Genomic DNA, 20,691 nt, shown 5'->3' with positions numbered 1-20,691 from the left:
AAAAGGAAGCATTGACATGATTTCCCATTGTCTTTGTGTCTACTACATTTCATTTTCTTACCATTATTTTTTCTCTTTAAAAAAATCACATATCTAATTTCCATGTACATTCATCTCAAGCAGCTTGCCCAGTCTTACACCACACCTATACTCATTAATTTATATTGGGACTGCATTCACCATTCCGGAGTAGTTCCACTTGGGATTAAAGGCTGGGAAAATTTCATGAACTAGAACTCAGACTTTCAATGAGATTTAATACTTCAGTTGTCCCTGTACACTGTACATGAAAAGGGAGGGGGGGGGAGAGAGAGAGAGAGAGAGAGAGAGAGAGAGAGAGAGAGAGAGAGAGAGAGAGAGAGAGAGAGAGAGAGAGAGAGAGAGAGAGAGAGAGAGAGAGAGAGAGAAGAAAGAAGAGAAGAAGAAGAAGAAGAAGAAGAAGAAGAAGAAGAAGAAGAAGAAGAAAAGGAAGGAAGGAAGGAAGGAAGGAAGGAAGGAAGGAAGGAAGGAAGGAAGGAAGGAAGGAAGGAAGGAGGGAAGGAAGGAAGGAAAGAAGGAGGGAAGAAAATAGAGAAAATCAGCCTTTTCTCAGAACACTTGGGGAACAGTTAGTCATTCATCTTCTGTCCCACATCTATTTAAAACTTAAGAAAACCTAAGGGATATTAAAGAAAGCAGACTTGAGTAATTGATTTACTTTGACTTAATGTATCATTAGTTAAATTCTGTTTATTTCTATCAGTTTTTTACTCCAAAATTACTTTTCCTGCCTCTTAAATCTTTGGCTTGTTTAATGCCTTGTTATTTTTATTGCACTGTTAAAATAACATTGCACAAAGCATCTTCATTAGAGGTGGCAAGAGCAGTTTCCAGGAAATTTTGAGCCAACTTGCACATTGTTGGTTCAGACTTTCTGACAGCATCCTTTTGAGATTTACATTTCCATTAGTAGTGGCCTTTTATTTAATCGGTGACTTTGGCAGGTGGGAGAATGAATGAATGACTGCCTGAACAAACTTACCCCTCTTAAGCAGTCCATCACACTAAAACAGTAGAGTAGCAGGAAATGCAAGGAGATTAGAGGAAGAAAGATAAAGTAGTCCAGAATATGTTCACACTACCACTGAAGAGGATCAGTTCTTTAGTTCAAAATAAAACAGAATCAAATCCTCCCAGGTAATTTGAAGCTGATCCTCAATGGTTTACAATTTATTTATTGCTGAATGAAATATCTAAGTACACACAAATTCAGGGAATTGATTATTTTATAATCCATAGAGGATTGCATTTCCTTAATTGTGGTTAAGTAAATGATTATAAACTCCTTGAGGACAGGTTTTGTGTCTTCTATGTATGTTTTTCTAAAAATATGTAAATTTCTTAGAATGTATGCTCTTTGAGGACAATAGCTTTAAAAAAATGTGTTGCTTTCTTAAATGTTGCCTTAGAGGTTATAAGAACACAAAATAAATCTCTAATAATGTTGTATTGAATTGCAGCATCTTTTACTCAAAATAGTGATATTTGTCTCATTGTATTTCTCCTTAAAGCCACAGTAAAAAATTTTATTTCTTCAGTGGGATTTCATGTTTACATGACAAAGTTGTCTTGCCTACTGTAATAGAAATACCCTTATGCCTAGGAGAAAGCACAGAATAATCAACAGACCTTTGAAATTTTGAATTGGGATTATTTTGGATTTCTCTACCACATTTTTTCAAGTGAAAATCAATGTGTTCATTTTAACATGGGAGAATTTTAAATCACTGATTACATTTGAATAATTCATCCTAATAAATATCCATCCATCAAGATTATTTCTAATAGCTAGAGGCTAACTCTAATTCTTCCTTTAAGTATTTTTAAAATCCAACCCCTGAACCATATTAGAAGTCTTGAATCTGTTATCAATGATGTAAACAAATTAGTGTTATATGAAATTTGCTACTATAATTCATTTTTAAAATTCATCTCAATACTTTAGCTAGTGAAATTTTATTGAAATCATGCTACAATTGCATTTCAGTGAATTAAGAGACACATAATGCTCATAAAAATTTTCCAATGAATATTTATGTTAAGCATATTACAACTAAATGTCAAAAAAATTCACAAAATTTTTTGAGTAGTTATTTAATATTGACACTACTCAGTTATAAATTCTAAATATGTGATATAAGAAAAACCAGATCTCTAATGGATTGTTTGATAAAAACAGTGATATAAATTCAGTTCAGATAACATGAATTTGTGGATGATTTATAACAAAAACATCTTTGGTGAAATTAATTTATTGAAAGTGGCACTTTTGTGCTATTCAAAATAGAATTTCTCCTCCAAATTATAGCTAGTTGTTAGAAAAACCTCTTTTTTAATATTCTTTTTCATTACAGTGTTGTAAAAAATGAATATATAACTATAAAACAAAAAACAAAATGGAGTTGAATTTGAATTTTTTATGTATTTTTTAAAAAGTTTATATATATATACATATATATGTATATATATATATATATACTGAATTTAGCATAGTAACATAATTTTTGTTCCCATCTGAATTTCTTTAGTTTCTACATGTTTTTCTTTTTTATTGATGCTCTTTTCTTTTTTCAACTGATATTTTATTTTTCAAGGTACATGTTATGAAAGCTTTTCAACATTCATCCATATGCATATGCATATTTTTAAGTTACACAATTTCCTTCTACCCTTCCTTCACCCCACTCCCCTCAGCAGAGCACAGTCTGATGAATATTGTGCATGCATATTTTACAGATTAGTAATTTTCTGTATGAGTAATTAGGATTAAGGGAAAAGGAAAAAAATAACATGAAACAGAAAAGAAATACATAAGAGAAAATTTTAAAAGTTTTAACATTTAAAAATTAAAAAAATATATATTCTTTTAAAAGAATCATTTAGATTCTGTAGGTTGATTTTTAAATTTTGTTTTGATTTTCCTTCCTCTGGAGGGGGATAACATTGCCCATAACCAGACTTCTAGGGTTGTCCCAACTCTCTGAACTGCTGAGAGAAGTAATCAACTCACAATGTTATTGTTAATGTGTACAATGTTCTCTTAGTTCTGCTCCCTTCACTTAGCATCAGTTCCTGTAATTCATTCCATGCATCTCTGGAGTCCAATCATTCATGGTTTCTTATAGAATAATAGTACTCCATAATATTCATATACCATAACTTGCCCAGCTACTCCCCAATTGATGGGCATCCCCTCAATTTCCAATTCTTTGCCACTGCAAAAGGAGCTGCTATGAATATTTTGGAACATGTGGGACTTTTCTCATTTTTTTATAATTTCTTCTGGATATAGACCTAGTAATGGTATTTTTGGGTCAAGGGGTATGATCATCTTTATTGCTTTTTGGTCATACATCCATATTGTTTTCCAGAGTGTTTGCATCAGTTCACAACTCCACCAACAATGCATTAATATCGCAATCCTCCCACAACCTCTCCAACATTGAATGTATTCCTTTTTTGCCATCTTAGTCAATCTGATAGTTATGAGGTTGAATCTCATAGTTGTTTTAATTTTCATTTCTCTAATGAGTAATGATTTGGAGCATTTTTTCATATGTTGTGCATGGCTTTAATTTCTTCATTTGAAAACTGTCTGTTCATATCCTTTGATCATTAATCAATTGAGTGACTTGTAACCTTATAAATTTGATGCGATTCTCTATATATTTTAAAAGTTAGAATCTTATCAGAACTCTTAGCTGTGAAAATTGTTTCCCAGGTTTCTGTTTCTTTCTAATTTTCACAGCATTGATTTTATTAATGCAAAAACTTTTAAATTTAATGTAGTCAAAATCATCCATTTTGCAATTTATAATGTACTCTATTTCTTGCTTGGTCTTAAATTTCTCTGCTTTCCATAGATCTGACAGATACAGTATTTCTTAGTCTGTTAATTGGTCTATGGTGTTGTATTTTATGTTGAAATCCTGTACCCATTTTGACCTTATTTTGGTATAGGGATGTAGGTCTATGCCCAGTTTTTGCCATATTATTTTCCAGTTTTTTTCCTATAACTTATATCAAATAATGAGTTCCTATCCCAAAAGCTAATGTCTTTGATTTTGTCAAACAGTAGATTACAGTAGTCATTTATTAGCATTTCTTTTGAACCTTTCCTAATACACTGATCCATTACTCTATTTCTTAACCACTACTTGGAAGTTTTGATGATGATTAGGCTACATTCCTTTATATTTTTTTCATCCATTTTCTTGATATTCTTGACCTTTTTTGTTGCTCCCGATGAATTCTGTTATTATTTTTTTCTAGCTCAGTAAAATGGATATATGGTCATTTGATTTGTATGGCACTGAATAGGTAATTTAATTTGGGTACGATTATCATTTTTTAAAAATTGTATTAGCTCTACCTAACCATGAGCAATTGACATTTTTCCATTTGTTTAGATCTGACTTCATTTGTGTGAGAAGTGCTTTGTAATTGTGTTCATACAGTTTCTGGGTTTATCTTGGGAGGTAGATTCCCAAATTACTTTAAATGGGATTTTTCTTTTTATGTCCTGCTCTTGAACTTTGTTATTTGTGATGATTTATGTGGCTTTATTTTTTATCCTGCTACTTTGCTGAATTTGTTCATTGTTTCAAGTAATTTTTTACAGATGATTTGTTCATGTTCTTTAAATATACCACCATATCATCTGCAAAAAGTGAAACCTTTACTTCCCATTGCCAATTCTGATTCCTTCAATTTCTTTTTCTTCTTTTATTGCTAACGCTAACATTGCTAATACTATATTGAATAGTGATGGTGATAATGGGCATCCTTGTTTCACCCCTGATCATCTTGGAAATGCTCTTAGTTTATCCCCATTATATATAATATTTGTTGATGGTTTTAGATAGATACTACTTATCATTTTAAGGAAAACTCCATTTATTCCTATATTTTCTAGTGTTTTTAATAGGAATGGATGTTGTATTATATCAAAGGCTTTTTCAGTATCTATTGAGATAATCATATGATTTCTGTTGGTTTTGCTATTGATATGTTCAATTATGTCGAATGTTTTCTTAATATTGAACCATTTCTGCCTGATACAAATCATTTATTATCTTAATAATAACTTACTGTAATTTCTTTGCTAAAATTTTATTTAAGGTTTTTGCATTGATGTTCATTAGGGAAACTGGTCTATAATTTTCTTTGTATGTTTTGGTTCTTCCTGGTTTAGGAATCAGCACTATACTGGTGTCATAAAGGGAATTTAGTAGAACAACTCCTTTTTTTTTTTAGATAGTTTATGTAGAATTGGAATTAATTGTTCCTTAAATGTTTGATAGAATTCACTTATTTTTTAGGGTTTTTTGCAAGGCAAATGGGGTTAAGGCCACACAGCTAGGTAATTATTAAGTGTCTGAGACCGGATTTGAACCCAGGTACTCCTGACTCCAGGGCCGGTGCTTTATCCACTATGCCACCTAGCTGCCCCTAGAATTCACTTTTAAATCCATCTGAACCTGGAGACTTTTTCTTAGGGAGTTCATTAATGATTTCTTCACTATCTTTCTCTGAAATTCCTCTTCTGTTAATTTGGGTGGTTTGTATTTTTTATAAATATTCATCTATCTCACTCAGGTTATCAAATTTATTGGCATATAGTTCAGCAAAGTAGCCCTGAATTATCTCTTTAATTTCCTCCTTATTGGTGGATAGTTCACCCTTTTCACTTCATTTTTGATACTAGTAATTTGGTTTTCTTTTTCTTTTTTTTAATCAGATTAAACAAAGGTTTATTTTATTGATTTTTTTCAAACCAACTCTTAGTTTTATTTATTAGATCAATGGTTTTCCTACTTTTAATTTTATTGATCTTTCTCCCTTGGTTTTCAGAATTTCTAATTTGATATTTAATTGGGGATCTTTAATTTGATCTTTTTCCAGCTTTTTTAGTTGCATACCCAATTCCTTGATCTCCTCTTTCTCTATTTTATCCATTTAAGCATTTAGAGATATAAAATTTCCCCTCAATACTACCTTGGCTGCATCCCATAAATTTTGGTATGATGTGTTATTGTTATCATTTCCTTGGATGAAATGATTGATTATTTCTAAGATTGTTGTGTGATCCATTCGTTCTTTAAAATTAAGTTATTAAGGTTCCAATTAATTTTTGGTTTATCTTACCATGTCCCTTTATTAACTGTAATTTTTATTGCATTATGATCTAAAAAGAAGACATTTACTGTTTCTGCCTTGCAGAGTCTGATTGTAAGGATTTTAATGCCCAAACACATAGTTAGTTTTGATGTTAGTTCCATGTACTAAAGAGAAAAATAAATATTCTTTTCTATCCCCATTAAGTTTTCTACAGAGGTCTATCATATCTAAGTTTTTAAAGATATTATTCACCTTAACTTGCTTCTTGTTTATTTTGTGGTTAGATTTATCTAGATCTAAGGGAGGGAGGTGGAGGCCTCCCATTATTAAAGTTTTGCTGTCTGTGTCTCCTTGTAATTCATTCAGCTTCTCATCTAAGAATTTGGATACTAAACCACTAGGTGCATACATATTTAATGATGATATACTTCATTTCCAGAAGATTCAGTTTCCTTCCTTATCCCTTTTAATGAGATCTATTTTAGTTTTTGCTTTGTCTGAGATCAGGATCACTACTCCTGCTTTTTTTAACTTCAGCTGAAGTATAATATATTTTGCTCCTATTACCTGTGTGTACCTCTCTACTTCAAATGTGCTTCTTGTAAACTACAGATTGTTGGATTCTGGTTTTTAATCCATTCTTCTATCTTCTTTTGTTTTATGGGAGAGTTCATCCCATTCACATTTGCAATTAAGATTACTAATTGCTAATCCCTCCATGCTATCTTTGATCATTTATATTTTTCACTTTCTTTTCCTCTTATTCCTCCTCCCCAAAGTTTTACTCCCTTTCCCCTTTAACTTTTCTTTTAAATTTTAACATTCAGTTTATTTTCATTTATACCTTCACCTTCTCTTTTGCTAGTCCCCTCTTCCCTTTTCTTTCTTTTCCCTGCCTCATGCTCCCCACTTCACTAAAGAGTAGGATAGATTTTTAAACCCAAATGGGAATGGATCTTATTCCCTTTCTGTATCAAATCTTTTGAATAGGATTTACTCAGTGGTCACACCTTCCCTTCTTTCCCTCTACTATAATAGATCTTTGTGCCTCAATATCTCCTGTTAGTCATCCACTAATGCCTAGCCTTCCCTTCTTTTTATGTTTTTATTGTTTTAGCCCTGTCTTGTACCTACATCCCTTTTATCAAATTATACTCCTTTTATCTGGCCTAACAGAAGTAGTATCAAAGAACTATTAATCAAAGTATAGTCAAAGGTTGATTGATTATTTGATTGACTGATTAGTAAGCAGCAGTACTTCATCATCACTAAGTACCCCACCCTTTCTGTCTCATTAGAAATACACTTCTCAAGAGTCATGAATCACATCAAATTATAATCTCTTTATACTTTACCCCTATTTCAAGTACCCTCCCTGGACTCATAATGCTCAAGAGTCAAAGCATCCTGCAAAGTCAAATCATTTCATGAACCATTTAGACCCCACCCCCACCCCAAGCATGCTTTATCCCACACTCCCCATCTTTAGCTCCCCAAGGATGGAATTTAAACCCTCATTAACTAGATGGATTAAGATAAAATCACTTCTTAATCTCTTTATATCCAATCCTTCTAAATAGGTCCCCACCCTCTATTCCTATTGTACTACAAACCTCTAAGTATCTAGTTAAGTCACTTCTGATTTAATTAATTATACAGTCTCAGTTCTCTAAGTCCTGGGACATTCTGAAGGTCTCTCTTAAGGACTTTACAATTGATTATAAGGTATGGGAGACAATGACAGCATAGAATGCCCTCATCAGAGAAAGTGCTGAGCTCTATGAGCCAGACAGAATTAAAGGAGGTCAAAGGAAATGTGAGGCATATACATTTAGAGTAAACACCCCTGTTTTTTCCCTGGGTTCTTTATCTCAAACATTGTAATTCATCTTGGTCCACTTCAATAGAAAGAAAAGAACTAACCATACTGATATCCTGTTAATCCAGTCTCCTCAACTATATTCAACCCTTTAACTATCCTAAAAGAAATACAGTTCTCAGCAGTTACAAGTTTTATATCTTCCCTTGTAGGGTTGTATACAATGTGATGTTCTTGAATAACATTTGGTTTTTTCCCCTTTCCCTTTCCATTTACCTTTTTATGTATCTCTTGAGTCCTGTATTTGGAGGTTGAATTCTCTGTTTATTTCTGACCTTTTTAATCTGGAAATTTTGGAAGTCCTCTATTTCATTGAACATCCATCTTTTTTCCCCTTGACAGAATATGCTGAATTTTGCAGGTTAGTAAATTCTTGGTTGTAATCCAAGTTCCTTTGTCCTCCAAAATATGGTATTCCAGGTCTTGTGGTCCTTCAGTTTTGAAGCTAATAAATCCTATGCAAGTCTGATTGTGTTTCCTTTGTATTTAAATTGCTCCTTTTTTCCTGCTAGTAGTATTTTCTCTTTTATTTGAGAATTCTGGTATTTGACTATTAATAGACCTTGGAGTTTTTATCCTGGGGTTTCTTTCTGCAGGAATTTTCAGTATTCTTTCAATGACTATTTTGTGTTCTTGCTCTAGTATATTTGGATAGTTTTCCCTGATGATTTTCTGAAAGATATTTCCAGGTTATTTTTTTTTTTGATCTAGACTTTCTGGTAATCTAATAATTTGCAAATTATCTCTCCTGTTATTTATTTTCTAAGTCATTTGTTTTCCCTAAAAAGTTTTTCAATTTTTTCAGCCTTTTTATTTTGTTTGATGGAATCTTGAAGTCTCATGGATTCATTGTTTTTTTCCCAGCTGGTTAATTTTACTTTTTGCTGTTACACATTTCCTTTACATTTGGTTGATTTGAATTTTAGATGAGATGCATTTTATTTTTTGCAGAGCTACATTCTTGTTCTAGTTGGTTATTTTTACTGTTAAAGGAGCTGAATTCTTTGCTCAATTTTTCATAATTTTCCTGCATGACTCTTGTTTCTTTTTTTTTGATTTTTCTTCTTCCTCTCCTCTCTGGTCACTAAATTCTTTTTTTTTAAGTTCTCTGGGCTTTTGGATTTGAGTTTGCTTCATAGACTCCTTTGCAACTTCCCCTGCAGGTAAATTTTCACTGCTTTCTTCTTCTCAGGTGGCAATTTTATCATCTTTATTTGATTAGTAACTCTCTGTGGTTGGTACTCTTTTACCTTTTTTGTTCATTTTGATTGCTTGAGCTCTGTTTTGGGTATAGAGAGTATAAATCCAAACTTTTTCATTCTGGGGCTGGGGTCTGATCTCATCATTAGCCAAGATTTTGCCTATGAAGCCTAGGCATTGCCTTTGTAGATGTTTGTTTCCTCCTTTATGTCCAGGTTCTGCCTATACAGTGGTTTTCCCCAACCCAGTCCTGGCTTTTTGTCCAGTGTTTCCAGGGATCAGATTTTGTTTGGGACTAGCATCCTCCCTACTGACTTGTTCCCTAATTGCCCAGACCTATATTGTTGTCAAGCTGGTGGGACTTGGACTACACTGGGGCTAAAATTCTCCCACTGCCTATTCCACTTTCCCTCCTATAGTTGGGCTTTACTTTCCCTTCTACTCCAAAGAGACAGACACCCCCCCCCCCCCCCCCCACTGAAGATCCTCCATGATGTCTACAATTGAAAACTTGTTTTGATGTAGTCCTTTTTGGCGGGACCTGTAGCTTTGATCTGTGTAGAAGCGTCATTTATCATTGTGTAGGGAAAAATTCCAGGAGAATGCTAACTTCATGCCACTATCTTGGTTCCACTCTGGAAGTCTAGATGCTCTGTTCTTCTTTGTAAATGCATCACTATCAATTAGGTCACAATTCTTCCTCATCCCATAATAAAGGTAGTCAAGCAAAACAAATCTTTATACTTTCTATGTATGAAAAGGCATATCCAGTTCTCTAGTTAATCATCTCTCTGCAAAGAGGTGGTTGGATTCTTCATCATTAGCTTTCTGAAGTTACTATTAGCCACAATATTGATTTACTTTTTCAAGTTGTTTTCTCCTACACTACAGTAATTTTCTGTAAGTTTTTCTCTTGGTCCTGCTCATTTCACCATGGATCAATTCGCTCAAGTAATTTTCCCCATATTTCTCTTAATCCTTTTTTTAAAATTGAAATAATATCTCAGTATTTTGATATACCATAGTTCATTCAATAATTAATGCACAGTTTGATAACTGCTGTTGATATTTTTTCCAAATGATATTTTCATTCATTCATTAATTTATTCAACATTTATTAAGTACTAATAATGAGGCAGTTAGGTGCCACCCCATCCTAGAGTCAAGAGGATCTGAGTTCAAATTTGGCCTCAGACATACTAGCTACATGAACCTGGACAAGTCACTTAAATTAAACCTGTTTGTCTCAAATTCCACATCCATACAATGAATTGAAGAATGAAATGGAAAACCATTCCAGTATTTTTTTCCAAGGAAACCACAAATGGGTCCAGAAAGAGTCAGACGTGATTAACTGAATTCAACAACAACAATAATGCATGTTGGTTCTTGTCCTTTGTTATCAAAGAAGACCAAAATGACATCACTAAGTTTGAGACAAATTACAGTGTGCTTGACTGTGGTTGATCAGACTAATATGAGCTCAGAATGCTCTACCACAGCTTGGGCACAAATAGTCCATGTGATCACCTGGGGTGGGCACTCTAAACTTACAGATTTCCTTTGAGCTACTTCAGTTCTGTCTTCCTCATAAAGTGCAGAACCCTCACTGCCCATGCTGGGCAGTCCTGTGCCAGTGTCTCCCATGCTATACAATCAATTCTAAAGTTCTTCAGTGAGATCTTCAGGGTGTCATGAGGAGTTTATGGAATAATGCACATATAGATTGTGTATATCCCCCCCACACACAAAATATTTATCTTCTTCAGAGCAGGTTGTTTGTAAAGTAATCAAGTGCTGAACCTGGAGTCAGGAAGACTCATCTTCAAATTTTGCCTCATATATTTATTGACTGTATGACCTTGGGCAAGTCATTTAACTCTGCCTCATTTGCCTCATCTTTAAAATGAGCTGAGGATATTCTACTCAGGTATCTTAACCAAGAAAACTCCAAATGGAGTCACAAAAACTCAGAGAGTACAAAGTGAAATAACCTCAGATAAAGGAGAAAGAGTACTTCCAGTTTAAAAGACTAGGGAAAGTTAACAGAAGGAGTATCATTTGATGAGGTACACTTTAACAATACTGCAACAGTGTGAAAACAGTAGTAAGAAATATTGGATTATCCTAAGCTACAGTACCTAATATCCATAATGAAGAAATTGATTGTTCTCTTGTACTATACTTAGTTCAGACCATATATGGAGTGTACTGTCTTCAGTTCTGAGTGTGATAATTTAAGAATAACATTAATGAACTAGAAAACATCAAAAATAAGGTTATTAGAATGCTGACAGAGTTTGATAAAAACCAGCATCACTTGAACTAATTGAGAACTTTTACTATAGAGAAGAGAAGCTTCAAGAAAAGGGTACTTATGGGAGTATCCTTCAATTGAAGGACTGTTGTGTGAAATAAATGTTACATGAGTTTTTCTTGGCTTCAGAGGAGGGACCTAGGAACACTGTTGGTTTTGACTTACTACAAGGTAGAACTTTTGGGTCTGTAGTGAAAATATGTTGGAAATTCTAGTTCTGCCTTCAAGAAGAAGCTGAAATTACCTATAAATGATTTGGAAGGGCACTTTGAGATCAGATATTGGATGATTTATATGTCCTGTGAGGTGCTTTCCAATCCAGTCATTCATTTACTCAGTGTTTGCTATGTACAAAAAAATACACAAAGCTATAGAAATGATGCAGATCTACCCTCAGAGAGTTTATATTATACTTTCTAGCCAGGAAAAGCAACATATACACAATACTATACATATACACACAGACATATAAATATATATATATATATATATATACTCCAAAAATATCCAATCATACATAAAGAGACACTATATAGACATACTATCTGTCTATCTATCTATCTATCTATACACACACACACACACACACACACACACACACACGCATATTGTTGTTTATCCTTCATTCTCAAAGAAAATCATGACTCAGGGATGTTGTGCCATGACATGCATGTGAATTGGATTTTAGTGAAAGGGAATGCTTTGCAACATCACCAAATTTACTCAGGAATCATCTGGGTCCAGTGGCCAGATATGGATCAGGATGACTAGAGATGGCCCTAAATGCAAGGCAATCAGGGTTAAGTGACTTGTCTAAGATCTCACAACTAGTAAGTGACAACTGTCTGAGGCCAAATTTAAACTTAGGACCTTCTGATTCCAGGGCTGGTGCTCTATCCTCTGCTCTACCTAGCTGCCCAACATACACATATAACACACACACACATATACTCACATAACAAAATAATTTCAGAAAAGAAAATACTAATATTTAAAGTTATCAAGAAAAGCCTCTTTAGCATATGGACTTCTACTGAACTTTGGAGAAATATAGTAGTATTGTTAAGAGACAGGGATGAGGAAGGAGTACATCATGAGGAAAACAGTTCACTGTGTAAAGGTATGAAATATAGACAGTAGAAATTAGGCTGATTTGGCTGAAGTGTAGCATTGAAACTGTAATAATAGTTTGAGTCCATAGATATGCATTGAGCTGGTTGACATTAGAGTTAGATAAAAGAGTGGTTTGTTAGCCAAATGGATTTTTTCCCCTTATGGTCAGTAGAAAGCTACCAAAACTTTTTGAGCTGGGCAGTCACATGATCAGACCTGTGCCAAAGATCATTTTGGGAGATTAAAGGAAAATGGACTAAGCAGTATGGAGATTGGAAAGAGAGAAGTCAATTTAGAAATTAATTGAGAGGTGATGAAGATCAAACTAAGATCTCTATATGATTAGAGATAAGGAATAAATGTGATATGTTCTGTGGAGACAAAATTATGATTTTGGATATGTTGAATTTGAGACAAATGGAACATCCAGGAAATATCCAGTAGACAACTAGTGATGAGAGAATGGAACTCAGGAGAGAAATGGTTTGTAAATGTAATTTTGTTAGTCATTTACACAGAGATAATAAAAATCATAAAAACTGTTAATATGAGGAAGAGTGAAGGATTTGGGAGAGCAGAAAAAAAAAGACAGAGTTTTGAAGGATTCCCACAGTTTGTGGATAGGGTATAAAAGAAGATGCCACAAATGATATTGAGAAAGTGACCAGATAGGTTAGAGAGGAATTTGGAAAACAGTGTTATGAAAATCCAAGAAGAAAAGAGTATCCAAGAGGGGAAGGTTTCGATGTCAAAATTTGTGGAGAAATCAAGACGAGGACTGGGACAAGGACATGAAAATTTGCTAACTTAAATTCTGAGGTTCTGTGTTGGATGGATAAGATGTCAAGAATTAGAGTTTAGGGGAACACAATTCCAGGAATAAGAAGCAGCAGGAATATAGCTATGTATGGATGAAATCAAAAAGGGTGTTCACATAATGAGATAGGATTCTTCAACTCTTTTAGTAGAAACAACAGTCCTTACAGAGATCTGATTAATTTGAAAGCTTTAGCCTGAACAGAAGGAACTTTTAGATGAACTGTCAAGTTCCTTTCATAATCTTACTTTCTCTACCTAGCTTTACAAAATGCCATGTCTCTTTCCCTCTCCCTCTCCCTCTTCCTTTCCCTCTCTCCCTCTCCTTAACTCTCTCCCTATTCTTCCCTATTCCCACCTTCTTTCTCTCTCTCCCATTTAGTAACCTAATCTCACCCTTTCTCAAAATGTTTTCTGATGATGGCAAAATGGAATTTCATCATTGACTTTTCATGTCCAATTCTATCACCTTCTTTGAGTTCAAGAAATAGCATTATGTGCATGTAGAGAGACTGATGTCAGTGGCAAAACTAGAAGGTAGGACTATATTGCTGTGAAAAGCAACTAAAAAGTGCCTGTCATAAGAGGGGAGTATTAATGTAAAAGGAAGGAAAATAGCAGAGCTGATTTTTTTCAAACAGTTCCTATCTTCCTGTGGGGTAAAGCATTTTTGATTTTCTACTTCCAGATGTATTATGTGGAAGTGCAGTTTGACAGCTTTATGAAATTACCCTATACTTTAGTTTCAAATAATTTATAGTTACAGAGTATCACTATATGGCCTCCAGCAAATAATATTTGTATTATTCAACTCAGAAATTCGTTTGTTCTTCACATAAAGGGAACATGTCATCCTGCATGTTGGATCTGTTGCTTGTAGTTTTCAGTAAAAGGTAAAAAACTAGGAGAATTCATTGCTTGGAATATGGAAGTCATTTTAGGATTTTCATCTGAGCCTTCACGATGAAAGTTTGGGACATTTATTTTGCTTCCTGTTCCTTTAACAATATAGAATTTATAGTCATAGGCATCTATCACAGGTTTATAGTGCTATAAGTAATCTCTAGAGGTCCCACAACCAGTTTCCCTTATAAGGAACCAACATGCAACTTTTGTTTTTTTCATCCACTCAAATCTTAGAACACAGATCCACTCACTGTCCTGACAAGAGGTTCCTAAGGGTACTTAGGCAGTGTTATTCCTATACTTTAGTTCATTCTGATTACTGTTGTCTTAATTCAACTTTCCTGTTTATTTGGAATTTGACTTTTATTTAGTATAACCCTGATTATTCATCTTTCCTTTCCACATTCTTTAGTTCTAATACCCCTTAGCCACTATTTTGGCTTTCTAGATTTTTAATCTCAAGGTTTTACTCATCTGATTTTCCCTAACCTCTGGTAACTGTCTGACTCTTCCAGTACTAATACCTCTCTGGTACTACAATTGAGGTACTACTATCTATCTGGAATATTGAAGTCATTTACATATGTGGATATGTATATATATATATATATATATATATATATATATATATATATATATACACACACACACACACACTATATACACACACACACACATATATATACATACACACATACACATATATATGTACATGCATGTACATATTTATGTGTACATTCCCACATCCCCATATAGATATGTGTATACTCCCCACATACCTGTATGTATATGTATAAGTATATGTATACATATATGTATACGTATATGTATATGTATATGTATATATGTTTGAATATAAATATTTAAATATAAGCTATTTATAATGTATATGAATATGTATGTACATGCTTATAGATATAGATTCACACACATATGGTGTGCTTATAAATGTTTAACAACCAGCCTTCCTAAAAGGTAACCCAACACACTTTTAAATTTAATCTGCATTATTCAATTTCTATCTATCGCTTTCCTAAGTATATACTATCAATGAGCAATAAATCAAGCCCTGATTTATAGTGTTGGCTGACTTATGAAGTCACAATGAAAATTTAATCATCAGCTCTCCTCAACCAGTTCAAGCTGGCTCCAGCACACTTCTGTCTGATGCATATTTCACGGACTAAAGAACAAACATATTCAATTAGTTTCTCTTTATACATTACACAAAGAAATTAATTGCTCTGCAAGCCCAAAGATTATCCATTCTTTTTTTAATCTTTTCTTTCCCCAGAGGATATTGGGGTTCAGTGACTTACCCAGGATTAGAGTTAGCATCTGAAGTCAGATTTGAACTTAGGTCCTCCAGACTCCAAGGCTGTACCACCTAGCTACCTCTATCCATTTATTTTTAAGGACTATTAATATATGATATTGTTTGTAATCTAACAAATATACTTTAATTTCACAAGTCTTGAATTTCACACCAGAGAACCAAACTTAGTCAATACTTTCATATGAAACATCTATGATTGAATACTAAAGCATTAGTTAAACAAACTGGCATTACCTTTTGGAATTGAAAAATAAATGCATGAATTCCCCAAATGATCTTCCCCACTGGGAAATTAGCATAACTTATTCACTGCCTGGGGGATATTACTAATGGTTGTTCTTTTTCAGAAGTTCAGCATAAGGAAGCTTAATAAGATAGGACCATACTAAATTCCAGAATGGAGATTCCCCAAACTAACTCACGTTCCTAGGGAACATTAGTAACATAATTTGTTCCTAGTTAGGATTTGAGAGGTGTCTTTTGCAAGATATGGAAACTGATTGGATGAGGAGAGGGTTCAAAAAGAGTCTGAGATTGAAAACCTGAGTGAACACAAATATGGTCCTTCCCACAATTGAAACAGATAGAAAAGTCTTAAGAATGTATCCAAGTATAACAAGATTATATATATTTAAACTTAGAAAGATTCTTAGAAGCAATCTAGTCTGGTTTTCTCATTTAACAGATAAGGAAACTAAGGTCTAAAGCAATTATAATACTTACCCAAGATCTATTATTTCAAATCTAATGTTCTTTTCTCTACGTTGCCATCTTTGCAATTTGATAAGATAATCCAAACTGATTCAATTGATAGAGAAATGCTTAATTATTTCAATGAACAGATTGACTCATGGGATAATTGTAAAAATATATTGGAAAATATGGCTTGGAATTGAGAAATGAAAGAGTCCAAAGACTTGAATACTATTCAAATGAATCACACCTGTGTGCCTTGAATATTTTATTTTAGAATGGAAATCAACAGACATTTATGAAGTGACATGTACATTAGTGACAAGTATATAAGGATAATACAAAGGAATAATGCTTGCCCTCAAGTCAAATCAGCAAACATTTACTAGGCCTCTCCTATGTGGCAAGTACTAGGAATATGTGCTATGTATTCTTATGTGCTGAACACGAGGCATACTAAGAAAAGGGGGGAAAAAAGTCCCTGCGTTCAAAGAACTCCCAGTCTAATGAGGGAAGCAGCTTACAAACAACCCCATACAAACAAGGATAAACTGGAAATAATTCACTCAGGGAAGGCACTAATAGGGGAATAGGAAAGAGGTTTCTTGAAGAAGAAATTTTGCAATTTTAGTTGAATCTTGAAGGAAGCTAAGAGATGAAGGTGAAAAGATAATTCCAGGCATGGGGAACAAACAGTAAAGATGCCCAGTTTTGGGAGATTGAGTGTCTTATTTGAGGAATAGGAAGGAAGTCAGAATTATTGAATGATAGAGTATTTGAATGATAGTAAGGTATAAGAAGTCTAGGAAGGGAAAATGGGGCTAGTTGACATCACACATTAAAGAATGACTTAAGTGCATGAGTATATATATATGTATATATATATATATATATATACATACATATATATATATATACACATATATTTGAATCTTAATCTTCTGTATGTCCATGGATACTATTGCATCCAGCCCTTCTTTCTTTTTTCTCTCTAGACTGGCTCAGTCACTCAAACTTGTACTTATGTTGACAGGTGTTTTTGTTTTGTTTTGTTTTTCTTAGAATAGGATGGAGCATATTGTTACAATTGGCTCTCAGAGTTCTGAATGGGGATGCTGTACAGTCACTACTTATAACTATAACTCCTGGGTTCCCTCTCTTGTAATTCTCACTTAAACAAATCAGACATGATGTCAATATTTACTCTTACCCTTGAAACATTTACTAAACATAAAGCAAAATAATTACAGTAATTTAGTTCACATGTAAACTCTACACTACTTAACTAAGGCAATTCAGTTTCTGTTGGAGAAAGTAAACACAAGTTTACAAAACCTATCAGGAAAACCTTGGGTAGTAATATTCTCAGATCTACAGGTCTTCATGTCCTTCTTCTGCTGAGGGAAAAATATACACCACCTGCTGGTTGAATCTGTTTTCTTCACTGGTTGCTTTACTTGAAAAGAAGCTCCTAGTTTGGGCTCTGAAACTGTTTTATACTTTTAGCAGAAGTACCATATTTCCCCATGTATAAGACACACCTTAATTTTGGGACCTAAAACTTGGGGGGAAAATGTATTACATAAAGTTATCGAACTCAAGTTTTATTCATCATGAAACTCAAGGATCTTTTGCCCAAAGCTTTCAGGTATCTTTTGGGCAAGTCTGACATGTGGACGCATGCTTAGTCCATTCCATTTCATGAACCTGAAGCACTATTTGTGTCCTCCTTTGAAATCATTAATTTCTTTTTTGGCCTCCTGCTGAACCATCTTTGTAGGCACACAATAGCCCTTTGCTCTTCAATCTTTCTCTTCAATTGCCTCCCTAACTCTGGACATTTGACTGACTCACCTCTTATGACCTTCTGCCGGGGCATTTTCAGGTGGCTTTCTTCTTCCCATAGCCAGTCTCGGATTGTTTTCTCAGTTGGAGGAGGACCAAACTGATGTTCAGCAACCTAATCTCCATTCACTTTTGCAAACTGGATCACTTTGAACTTGAATTCAGCACTAGACAAAAATCTTTTCTGAGCCATTTCTGAGCAGAATGTAGTAAATGTCCCCTATATACTGGTAACAAATGTGAAACAATGAGTGCAAAGACAAGTGTGAAAAAGCAGGAAACACAAGTAAAAAAAATCTACAACCACTGTATAAGATGCTTCCAGTTTTTAGTCCCCAAAGTTTTCAGGATACATGGGGAAATATGGTAGTTCTGTGTTCCTCAAAAGTATTTAGATATGATCTCTTAGATATACTTTAAATAGTTTACTCTTCTTAGCACAAAGGTAGCAAAGGGCTGGACTGATAAGCCTCTCCTTTACCCGGCCTGCTCTGTTAAACAACAGAGGATTTTTATTCCTCCAATCAGCTAAGCTCCCAACAAAATTTGCAAAGCTAGTTGCCTTCCAAAAAGCTCAGTGTTAGGTTAGGTAACATGCAAGCTCTAAATCCTTCTCAGTTTCCAGTCTAGCTGAGTCAGGCTGGACTCAGCAAGGATATATTCCTTTAAAGCATCAAGGATAGTCTCAGTTCTGAGTCCCATACTCAGCTAGATCTGGCTGAGTTGTCTCTTTTCAAGAAATAAATGGGAAATCTTTGCTCTTTTTCTCTCTCAGATTTGCTTCTTTGATCTCTTGACTCTTCTTTCTCAGTTTATCTTCTGCCTCCAAGGAAGTTCTCCTTGAATAAGGTGACTAACCTCTTTGTTTAGCATGAGAAACTAAAATTCACATTTCTGTCATACTTGTTACTAAAAGGCAATATATAGTTCTTCCACCATCACAAAATACTTACGATTTAGGATATTTCTGTTATCACTCTCAAGGTTCCTATAATAGTTATAAATAAAGTAGTTCCTGAGAATCAAAGCAGTTTAAATCTCTTTGCCTTCAACCTAGGTACCAAAGAGGTAGTCATGTGATATAATGTTTAGAGTATAGGACACAGAATCAAGAATAGCCGAGTTCAATTTTTAAAATCAGAAATTTGGAAGAAGGGGAGAGCTTTGAATCTTCCCTAAATATTGGCTAGTAATAATCATTTCTCTCAAACATCAAATAAAAATGAGAATTTCATATATAAAGCAAAATAGAATTGTGCATGAAATTATGGATCTCTCTTAAATAAAACTTACCTTTCTTTTGAAGTATGGAATAAATTAAACACATAATTTAAAAAAAAAGAATATCTAGGTTCAAATCCCTCCTCAAACATTTTCTAGCTGTTTGACTACACACTTAACCTCTTATCTTTTTCAGTTTCCTCATGCATAAAATAAGGATATTAATGGCATCTATCTCCATCCAGTTGATATGAAAATGAATGAAATATTTGCAAATCTTAAAGCAATGAACACACATACTCATGTTTGTGTGTATGTGTGTATGTGTGTGTGTGTGTGTGTGTGTGTGTGTGTGTGTGTGTGTGTGCTTGTGCTAGGTATTATTATTATTATTTTTAATTGAAGGGCTGTTTTCTCTTAGATTCTCTCAGAATTTTCTGTGTTTTTCTCTTTTCTACAAATAAAATTCAAAATTCCAAGTTTTACACACAAATACATGCACATATACTTTTTACAAATAGGGCATATTAAATTTGCTTGTTTGTTTTGATGGGAGGGAGGTACTATGAAAGGGGAAGATGAGGAAGTCTCCTTGGAGAATGCAGTGCTTGATCTGAGCTTTGATGAAAACTAAGAATTCTAAGAGTCAGGCAGTTATTTCTAGTCTTGATGATGGAAAATGGATTGTACAGGGAACAGCAAGACCAGATAGCTAAACTATATTGTATGAAGGGAAATAATACAAAATGAGACTAGAAAGGTGACTTATGAGGAACTTTAAATTCCAGACAAAGCAAGTCTTACTATATCCTAGAAGCAATAAAAAATTCTTAGTTTATTAAAAAAAAAGACAGTGACATATCAGACCAGGCTTTTTGCAAAACATTATGATCTCTATATAAAGAGTAGAAGGGGAGTGGATATACAAAACAAATAGACTAATTAAGAGGTTATGCTAATAATTCAGATAAGAAGAAATAATGAGGGTCTGAAATAGTGTATTATCTATGTGAATAGCAAGAAGAAGATAGAGACACTGCACATAGCAAACATCAATTGACAAGACAAAAATGAAATTAATTCTACTCTTCTTGAATGGAAAGTTATCCTTCTATGGCATATAGAAGACACTATAGCAAACTAACTTTAACTGATGTAATTGTTCTATATTGGCAAATTTGTATAGAACATAGGGAATCAGTGCAA

At 33.8% G+C, this 20,691-nt stretch overlaps 1 protein-coding gene across 3 annotated transcripts in view; it reads left to right on the top strand.

The window, feature by feature from the left end:
- The window catches only part of MACROD2 (mono-ADP ribosylhydrolase 2), a 2,318,796-nt gene that overhangs the window by 2,072,055 nt on the left and 226,050 nt on the right, over nucleotides 1-20,691 (top strand). The gene's annotated exons all lie outside the window — the stretch shown is intronic.

The sequence above is a fragment of the Macrotis lagotis genome, chromosome 1 (assembly GCF_037893015.1).
Source record: "Macrotis lagotis isolate mMagLag1 chromosome 1, bilby.v1.9.chrom.fasta, whole genome shotgun sequence".
NCBI lineage: Eukaryota > Metazoa > Chordata > Mammalia > Peramelemorphia > Peramelidae > Macrotis > Macrotis lagotis.
This window is presented reverse-complemented; position numbering and strand designations above follow the sequence as displayed.